The sequence below is a fragment of the Pinus tabuliformis genome, chromosome Q (genome assembly GCF_031772625.1).
Source record: "Pinus tabuliformis cultivar Carrire ecotype Pingquan chromosome Q, CPIR1, whole genome shotgun sequence".
Classification (NCBI taxonomy): domain Eukaryota; kingdom Viridiplantae; phylum Streptophyta; class Pinopsida; order Pinales; family Pinaceae; genus Pinus; species Pinus tabuliformis.
In genome coordinates, this window is record NC_142296.1 from 46,175,574 (window position 1) to 46,186,731 (window position 11,158).

An 11,158-nucleotide genomic window follows, 5' to 3' on the forward strand; every position below is an offset into this window, starting at 1 on the left:
AAGCACCCTGCTCAACTGCTTGCCTGCTTACAGTACTCACCTTGCTCAACTGCTTGCCTGCTTACAGTACGCACCCTGCTCAACTGCCCGCCTGCTTACGTACACACCCTGCTCAACTGCTGGCCTGCGTACCTCGCTCTGAGTCCATTGAACTGCCTGCGGACCTTCGCACCTGCAACCCTTCTGTGCCTGCGTACCGGCGCACCTGCAACCCTTCTGTGCCTGCGTATCAGCGCACCTGAAACCCTTCTGTGCCTGCGTACCGGCGCACCTGCAACCCTTCTGTGCCTGCATACCGGCGCACCTGAAACCCTTCTGTGCCTGCGTACCGGCGCACCTGAAACGCTTCGTTCCTGCGTATGTACGCACTTTTCTCTCACTGTACCTGTGTACCTTCGGGCATAGATGATTTCAAGACTTCAGAAATAACCCAGACAGTCAGATCTACAGATCTGAACATGTGCCAAAGAGATCTCGGTCCATCAGTAGATTTGCCTTATTTAGATCTAGACCAGATCTAGCCCTCATAAGATATTCAACCAAAAACTTACTCAAGCCAAATGATCTCCTTTGCTTTATATAGGAAAGCTCTTCCTTAAATCATGGATCAATACCACGAGCCGACACCATAATAACACAATACCGTCAGCTAAATACCAAGAGTAAAACATAAGAAAACCCCACATGTGAATTTCTTTGCCTTGAAATGTGTGCACTGGGGGTACGCACCTCTTGAATGGGATAACTGCGGGTATGTACGCACTTTATGTAACACTGACCTGCGTGTACACACCTTATGTAAGGTGTACCTGCGTACCCCTTATTTTCTTCAATATTTGATAGCTGATCATCAATCTCTGCTGCTGACTTGAAGTACTGTGATCTATCACCTGAATGGGTTGCCATCAAGGACAACACTTTAGCCATAATGCCAACAATCTCCCCCTTTGGACTTGATGGCAACCTCAAAACTTCAGCTTCATTCTCCCCCTTTGACATCAAGGGCAAAGGGTTATGCTCCCCCTAAGAACATGCTCCCCCTGAATATGAACCAGATCTGCAACGAAGAACCATAATCCACCATGAAAGAGATAGAGACATATTGCAGCTACTTCCAAGATCTCCTCCTGCACATCCTCCATAATGCCAACAATGCATTATATGCTCCCCCTGAACCTGTACCATCAATTAGAAGAGGTTCAGCAATAAGATGATGCATCAACAACCCCCAGCTTTTGCCTGAGGTATTCAAAAGTGTCCCTGGGCAATGGTTTGGTGAGAATATCAGCAACTTGTTCCTTAGAAGGAACATACTCCAACTTGACCTTCTGTTCAAGCACTTGTTCCCAGAGAAAATGATACTTGATTGGTATGTGCTTGGTTTTTGAATGCATAACAGGATTCTTTGAGATGCTGATTGCACTTGTGTTATCACATAAGATGGGGATTGGTGGTGTACAAGTGATTTGAAAATCCTGCAAAGTCTGCATCATCCAGAGGAGTTGGGTGCAACAAGATGCAGCAGCAACATATTCCGCTTCAGCTGTAGACAAGGCAATCGAACTCTGTTTCTTGCTGAACCAAGATACCAGTCTGGAACCCATAAAGAACGCACCACCACTTGTGCTTTTCTTGTCATCCATGCTTCCGGCCCAATCTGCATCAGTATAAGCATGAAGTATAAGATCTGTATCTCTAGGATACCATAAGCCATAATTTTGAGTCCCTTGAAGATATTTAAAAATTCTCTTCACTGCCTGAAGATGAGTCTCCTTCGGATTTGCCTGAAATCTTCCAACTATTCCAACTGCATGCATGATGTCTGGTCGGGTACCTGTCAAATAAAGTAAACTTCCAATCATAGATCTGTAGGTTGGTTGATGTACTGCTGCAGATTCATCATTTGCACTGAGGCTACATCCTGTGACCATGGGTGTACATACTGGTTTTGCATCTTCCATACCATATTTCTTCAAAATCTGTTTGAGATACTTGGTTTGAGATAAAAAGATTCCTCCTTCTTTTTGTTGGATTTGCAAACCAAGGAAATATGTCAGTTCTCCTAGCAAGGACATTTCAAATTCTTTCTGCATGACCAAGGCAAAGTTTTGACTCATAGCTTCTTCATTGCTCCCAAAAATAATGTCATCTACATACACAACAAGTATTAGCAATTTGTCATTTTCAACTTTTATATAAAGATTGCTATCTGCCGATCCTTTTGAAAAGCCTTGTTGATGAAGATATTTGTCCAAACGGTAGTACCAAGCCCTTGGAGCTTGTTTGAGACCATAGAGAGCCTTTTTCAATCTGCATACAAGATTTGGATCATTTCCAAGAATGAACCCATCTGGCTGTTCAATGTACACTTCTTCTTCCAAGTCTCCATTCAGAAAGGCTGATTTCACGTCCATTTGAAATACTTTGAAGTTTTGAAAACTTGAGAGAGCAAGGAACATTCGGATGGCCTCAAGTCTTGCAACAGGAGCAAAAGTTTCTTCAAAGTCTATTCCTTCTTGCTGCGCATACCCTTTACAAACAAGTCTGGCTTTGTTTCTAATTACTTCTCCATTTTCATTCAATTTGTTTTTGAAGACCCATTTTGTCCCGATAACATTCTTATCTTTTGGTCTAGGAACCAGCTCCCAAGTGTTGTTCTTTTCGATCTGCTCAAGTTCTTCATCCATTGCTTTCACCCAACATTCATCTTTGCATGCCTCTTTCACATTTTGTGGTTCAGTAGAGGAGAGTAATGCCAAATAGCTTGAAGCTTCTGCAACTGTTCTTCTTGTTTGTACACCTGCTTCTTTCTGCCCCATAATCTGAGATTCTGGATGGTTCTTCTGAACATATCTGGATGGAGTCTTTTCTTCTATTCTTGTTTGCTCCTCTAGTTCTTCTTGAGGTTCTTCTTCTTCATCATTCTGTCGTTGGGGGTAGCCTTCATCTTCTTCGATGTCTTCATGATGTACTTGCCTAGGAATGTATCCCTTCTCATCAACCACTACATCAATGCTGTCAACAATTCTGCCAAGTCTTTTATTGTAGCATTTGTATGCTTTGCTATGTGGAGAGTAACCAAGAAGAATGCCTTCATCTGCTCTAGGTTCAAGTTTGCCAAGCTGCTCATCAGTATTCTTGATATAGCATTTGCTCCCAAAGATTTTGAAGTGCTTTACTGAAGGAGTCCTTCCACTCCAGAGCTCATGAGGAGTTTGAGTGTTGTTCACCCTGACATTTGTTTTGTTGAGAATAACAACTGCAGCATGTGCAGCTTCACCCCAGAAAGTTGCGGGAGTTCCTGACTCATCAAGCATAGCACGAGCCATTTGTTGGACTGTTCTGTTCATTCTTTCCACAACTCCATTTTGCTGAGGAGTTCTTGCTGTAGAGAATTCTCTTCTTATCCCATGTTCTTCACAGCAATCGAAAAATTCATTTGAAGTAAATTCCCCACCTCTGTCGGATCTGAGGCAGTTAATTTTGTGACCTGATTCATTTTCAACCAAGGCTTTGAAGGATTTGAATTTTTCGAATGCTTCATCTTTGTGCTTCATAAGTCCTAACCAGACAAACCTGGAGAAATCGTCAATGAATAATATCAAGTATTCTTCTCCTCGAGGTGTTCTTTTCCTGAAAGGACCGCATGTATCTGTATGTACTAGCTCAAGAGGCATGCTAGCTGATCCTTCTTTCTCTAGAAAGTTAGTTCTGGTTTGTTTTCCAAATTGACATGATTTGCATATGGTGTTGTCAGGAATTTTGATATCTGGAAGATCGCGAACTGCCTGATATTTGCATGCTTTCCTTATTTGTGAAAAGCTTAGATGTCCCAACCTCCGATGCCATAACCAGTGCTCATCATCCTTGCTCAGATAGCATTGTTGTTGTCCTTCTTCAAATATGTACAGATTATTTGGAGTTCTTTTGCCTTTGATCACTGTTTTACCTGTATCAAGATCACGAACAAGACATCCATTTGATCTGAATATAACCTCGGTTCTTTGATCACACATCTGGCTGACACTTAGAAGATTATGCTTCAATCCATCAACATACAAAACATTTCCAGCCTTGACCTTTTCTTTTAACTGAGCAATGCCTTTTCCTTTTATAGTTGCAGGAGTATCATTTCCAAAAGAGACTTTCTTTCCCTTTTCTAGAGTAGAATAAGACTCAAGTTTTTCTTTATCACCTGTCATATGCTTCGAACATCCACTGTCAATGTACCATAGATTTTCCTGTCCCTCTGCATAAAATGCTATCCCACATCTTTCTGTTTGAGGTTCCTTTATTCTCCATGTTTTGGTGCTTGAGGCTTGTTCCTTTTTCTGCTGAAACCTGCTCCTGCATTCAGAGTCTTCATGACCAAAGTTATTGCAAATAGAACATTCAACTTCATTTTCAAGAACCGAAAAGTTGTTATAGGTCCTTTTTGTAATCCCCGTCATACTTCTTTGTTTTTGAGCTTCCCTAGTCATGATCGTTTTATATGCAACACATTGAGCTGCTTTGTGACCAAAGTTATGGCAAGAAAAGCATTGTCCATTGAAGAAACTTCTGCGGTTATCGAATCTGCCAGCCAATTGATTGTAATTTCTATTGTCATATATTCTTGAACCAAATTGAGAAGATTTTACCTGTGGCTGGTTGTAGCTTTTGTTAACCCTTAAGATGGATTGCCCCTGATAGTTTCTGTTTGTAATTCGTCCCTGCTTTACATGATGATCTTCATTGTGCTTTTGCTCATTTCTTCTTGCTGCATCAAGATAACTTTTTGAGGTGGATGCTTGAGAAGTTTCTCCATTATAGCCCAGACCTGTCTTGTTTAGTGGAGACCGCTGCACATTGATAATCTCATCCAAAGTTTCAGATCCTTTGACAAACTTGAGATTAATAGCTTTTGTTTTCTCAATCTCTTTTCTAAGACCAACAATTTCACCTTCTAATTTTTCAAGATGTTTTTCCTTTTCATCAATTTGAAATTGTAGAGTATCAATGATCATGTTCTTTTCTTCTATACATCTCTTGAGTCTAGTAATTTCATCATAAAGGTTATCCACATCTATAGCATCCATATAATCATCATCTTCAAATGCCATTAACAACTTATATTCATTACCTTGTTCATCTTCATCACTGTTTGATAGACCATCACTATCTTCATGAGTGTAGTAGCTTTTCTTATTTGCATTCTGTTTCTTGTTCCATCTAGCAGGTTCCTTTCCTTTATCCTTATAAGGACATTTTGCAACATAATGACCTACTCTTCCACAAGCAAAGCATTTAAAAGGTAACTTACCTCTGAACCTTCCAGAACCCCTTTGAATATTTCTGACAAAATTTGATTCTTCTTCCTCTTCTTCTGGGACGTGGCTCGCTTCATAATAATCTCCTTTGCCTGATGCCTTGAAAGCAGCTTCTCTTCTGTCTGATGGACCTCCCTTTCTCATTTCATAAGCAGTTAGAATTCCATGTAGCTGAGACATAGTAAGAATTCGTAGATTTTCCTTTTCTTCTATTGCAGATACTTTAGATTCAAACTTGGGGGACAATGATCTTAGAACCTTTTCAACCACAATAGCCTCTTTTATTTCTTCACCCAAATTTTTCATACAGTTAACAACCTCATCTACCCGAAGAAAATAGTTAGCCACACTTTCATCATTATACATTTTGAGAGTTTCATACTGAATTCTGAGAGTTTGAAGTTTAGCACGCTTTACCTGTTCATCTCCTTCATAGCTCGTGACAATTTTGTCCCATATCTCTTTTGCGGATTTATAGTGCATTACCTTCATGAATTCTGATTGAGATATACATCCTAATAGAGTACTGACTGCTTTCGCATTTGTTTCATACTTCTTTTTCTCGGCTGCATCTGTAGGAGTAGCTGAAGGAAAAGCGTAGCCTGTCTCTACGATGTCCCAAACTTCTGTACCAAGAGATTGAAGATAGGCAGTAACTGTTACCTTCCAATAATTGAAGTTTGTCCCATCAAAAACCGGTGGCCTGATTGATGCTTCTCTCTCGTAGTTGCTCATGATGAACGATCTACCTTCAAGCGATCAAGCTTCTCTGAAGGACCTGCTCTGATACCAATTGTTGGAAATAATACTGAGAGGGGGGGGTGAATCAGTATTATCTAATTCTTTTAATAAATCTTCTTTATTTGTTCTTTGAAATATTTTTGCATGTCAGTACCATAAAATAATGAGCATGAACAAAAAGAAAACAGATAGTCACACCAAAGAACACAAGATGTAAGGTGGAAACCCAATGTGGGTGAAAACCACCTGCTGCAATATGTCTCTATCTTCTTTCAAATTAGAAACTCCTTTTACAATGGTTTTGTACTGGTGCAGTCCTTTACCAGTACGCAGGCTGCAACCTGCAGAGAGCTACAACTCTCTCTCTCTCGTTTTCCAGTCTCTCCTGGAAGGGAGCTACAACCCCCTACTTCTTTTCTTACAAGGACCACTTTTCATAAATTTTCAAACTGGATCCATAAGCATCAAATGATCATCAAGTATAAGAGAATCACCCAGTCAAATGTAGTAACCAGATCAACAATAATAGGACCAAACCCAGAACACAACAATGATAAACAAAGATTTTAAGAGAAGTAAGCACCCTGCTCAACTGCTCGCCTGCTTACGTAAGCACCCTGCTCAACTACTTGCCTGCTTACAGTACTCACCCTGCTCAACTGCTTGCCTGCTTACAGTACGCACCCTGCTCAACTGCCCGCCTGCTTACGTACGCACCCTGCTCAACTGCTGGCCTGCGTACCTCGCTCTGAGTCCATTGAACTGCCTGCGGACCTCCGCACCTGCAACCCTTCTGTGCCTGCGTACCGGCGCACCTGCAACCCTTCTGTGCCTACGTACCGGCGCACCTGAAACCCTTCTGTGCCTGCGTACCGGCGCACCTGCAACCCTTCTGTGCCTGCGTACCGGCGCACCTGAAACCCTTCTGTGCCTGCGTACCGGCGCACCTGAAATGCTTCGTTCCTGCGTATGTACGCACTTTTCTCTCACTGTACCTGCATACCTTCGGGCATAGATGATTTCAAGACTTCAGAAATAACCCAGACAGTCAGATCTACAGATCTTAACATGCGCCGAAGAGATCTCGGTCCATCAGTAGATTCGCCTTATTTAGATCTAGACCAGATCTAGCCCTCATAAGATATTCAACCAAAAACTTACTCAAGCCAAATGATCTCCTTTGCTTTATATAGGAAAGCTCTTCCTTAAATCATGGATCAATACCACGAGCCGACACCATAATAACACAATACCATTAGCTAAATACCAAGAGTAAAACATAAGAAAACCCCACATGTGAATTTCTTTGCCTTGAAATGTGTGCACTGGGGGTACGCACCTCCTGAACAGGATAACTGCGGGTATGTACACACTTTATGTAACACTGACCTGCGTGTACGCACCTTATGTAAGGTGTACCTGCGTACCCCTTATTTTCTTCAATATTTGATAGCTGATCATCAATCTCTGTTGCTGACTTGAAGTACTGTGATCTATCACCTGAATGGGTTGCCATCAAGGACAACACTTTAGCCATAATGCCAACACCTACCTAGTCCCAATGGTTGCTTGGAGACAAATCCCTAGATGTAGATCCTTGCTCAACTTATCCTCAATGCACTTCAAGCTTCAATACATTCACATATGAATATAAAAGCCTTCCTCAACGAGATAGATGATGATAATAAGACTACAATAACTAACTTAACTAATTAATCAAGAAAGCTAGAATTGTAATAAACCAGTAAAAGAGATAAAAAACTTATTGTTAGCGTAGAGATTTAGGGAGAGAAAGAAGAGAAATATTCCTTTTAATTATAATGAATAGTGTTACACAATGTTATACTATATTATCTATCTACATCTTCAATAACTATCATCTAGATTTCTTCATACCTAAGCAACTCAGAACTACTTCAAGTCTCAAACTCTTCTCCATGTAATAGGATGAGGAAAAATAAGAGGTTTGAGACCTAAAATAAATAAATAGGAGAACATACTTAGAAATTATTGGCTTTCCAAGGGCTTAATGTCATAAAATCCATATAGAAACACCATACTTAGACTACTTGGACACAATTATATTGGAATGATAGCTTTGTTACTCATAAGTTCTTACCTCTTCCCTACATTTATGGCACTTTTTATACTATTTCAAGATGGTTGGGATTGTTTTGAATGAATTTCAGGAAGTTATGGAATTATTTCCCCCACAAACCTCACATAATAGTGCATGATTTTCATGAATTTTATTTTATTTTTATCCACATTTTAAGATACACAGTCCTTCTATGAGTAGAAAGGGCATGTACATTCTCTTTTTGTGAAAATGAATATTTAAAATGAGTGTTTTGGGTAGTCTATAGAGATATCAAAGCCATCAAAGGGGGTGTGAGGTGGAGAATATGCATCCATGACTAAAGAGTTTCAAAATATGTTATAACAGATGCCCCGTGATTTGTGAGGTCTAAAAGAGAGTTGATGGTAAAATACATTATAAATCATGTAGGAAGCTGATAAATAGAGCTAGGTGGAGTTCATTGAATTTTAGATCAAGAAAGTAAATAAAATAAAAATCAATATATTATATGACTCTTTTCTTGAGGTAGACATACCCATGCTCAGGTGTGAAAAAGAATCGCTGCCAAGTTAAGTACATTGTGGATCCATGAATTATATAGAATGCAGAAACCATGGCCATGAAAAAGATACATGGTGGATCCTTGAAGTATATAGAATGCAGAAACCATGGCCATGAAAAAGATACATGGTGGCTCCGTGTAAAATTTATCATAGATATGAACAAATATATAGTGGATCTATGTCTCAATGTATATTAGAATAATCACTATAACTATGAGATGAGTAAATTGATTCTCCAAAAGTACCAATCTCATATGGGTGAGTGGTACTAACTTGCACAAATTGGTAAATACCATAAAGAATAGATGCTACTATAGCCCAAGGTCTTTAATACAAACCCATTGATGATACAAATCTACACCATTTGAATAATAATTGGGCTTTGGACATCAGAGAAATCGTTTGATTATAGTTCACTGTTGTATGTCATTAAAATTTTTAAAACAACCCACTAATAATGATAATGGGTGTCAAGGTGCCTCAATATAACAAGCATTAATATATGTGTTGTCTTTAAAATCTTTTGTAACCTATTGATCAATATACATTGATGTATTCCTACTGTCGATATTGAGGGATATTTCCATTTATGATTTCAAACCCCAAGGTACTATAAAATATCTAGATCTCAATCCTAGAGAAAATGAGTTGGTATTGATGGGAAGATATCCACTATAAGGAGAAAAATTAGGCATACCCAATAATCCAACCTAATCAAACATAAGTAATAATACTCGAAGCTCTTCGACAAAGGTACGAAGAACACACCATTGAGTACATCTCTCACATGCATCAAATGGAAACAATGCATGGAAGACACCCTTTGAGAAACAACCAATAATGAAAGCTATTGAGAGAGGTGAGGAATTCCACAAATGATGAAAATGAATCCCAATATGTGAACAAAGGTCTTAACATTGAATGTATGGGAAATTACTCAGTCAATTAAAACTAATGAAATGTCTTTTATTGACCACAAAGTCACCTACCAATGATGAACAAGCCCAGGGTGCTATCAAATATATATCAATATGTCAAAGAAATGTGTTGTAGTTAATAAGAGATTACCTGCTAATGAGAAGTCAATGAGTGTCTTCCACAATAGTATAAGTGAAGATAACTAAGATTGATTCAAATTTGACAAGCTTGACAACCAGGAAGGATGGCATGGACAGCTGATAATTCTAATGAATGGTTTACACATGATAAATGAAACCCTTGAATATAATCACAATATAATGATTATTTTGGAAACATTTTACACAAAGCATAGCAATGATATAAATTTTTTATTTGTGACATAAGAGGAATCTACAAATTCTTCATAATTATCAAAATTATAACTAATCGGTTAATTAAAAAATCAAGATTCTACTTCTTAATGAAACACTAAGACCCCACTTGTTGAGAGAAAGATTCAAAACTAGTGCTTTGTTCAAGGTGGCATAACTAAGAACTATTGCCACAAAAGTTAAGATCTTAATTCTACACCCCACGCCCCACACTTCCCCTCTCCCTTTTATTCTCTTGAAATATTTGATTTTATTTTTGTCTTTTTCATGTTATAAATCATAAATAAAAAAAATGTTATAATATAATGGAATAAATGAGATTTGTAGGAAAAAAAACTAGTTCTAAGTGCACTAAACACACCTACGCAAGATGTAGGAAGAACATACAATATGGACACTCAACATGTTCACCCAAGGATGAGGGTTCTAACATTTAGGAGAAATAAATGCAAGGTGAGAAACTTAAGAGAATGAATAAGGAGTAAGTAGCAATGGCGAACTCTCGTGTGCATTAGGCTCAAAAGCACAAGCAATGATACATAATCTAACAATACAAATCAAAGCTAAAAAATATGGGATCCCTATGGGGAATGGCCAAAAATAGAATAGAATAAGTCATGTATATTTAATATAAATTCATGGCGAGGCTAAGAGGGCTCTTGATATTATTGAAAACTTTAACATGGATGCCAAAATGGAAAGTAGTTTCTAACTAGGGCACCCACGATCAATACACTTTCCCATGCAAGTTATGACACTTACAAACAATGAAGAATCCTTAGTACCACAATTCATTGGGTTCAATCCAAAGGAAAAAAATGGAACATGATACTAATAGTGCACTATCAAAAGGTAAAAAACATAACCTATATGCTAGTTTAATTTATTCCCTTACCCCCATCAATGTGGCTCACCAAAAGGTACTAAATAAAATTTCTCCAAAGTCTTATATCCATGATCAATGACACTCTTCTAGAAGTTAATAATCCAATATAAATCTATGATAACAACTAATGTGATGTAATATAAAACTTTGAAAACAAAAATCTTAAAAATATGATATTGTACAAAGCACCACACATCCTTGTGACTTATTTATAGTACCTTTTTAGGTAGATCCCTTTATGATGCTCAATCCAAGGATTTATTTTATAGTTAACCTCTAAAATATCC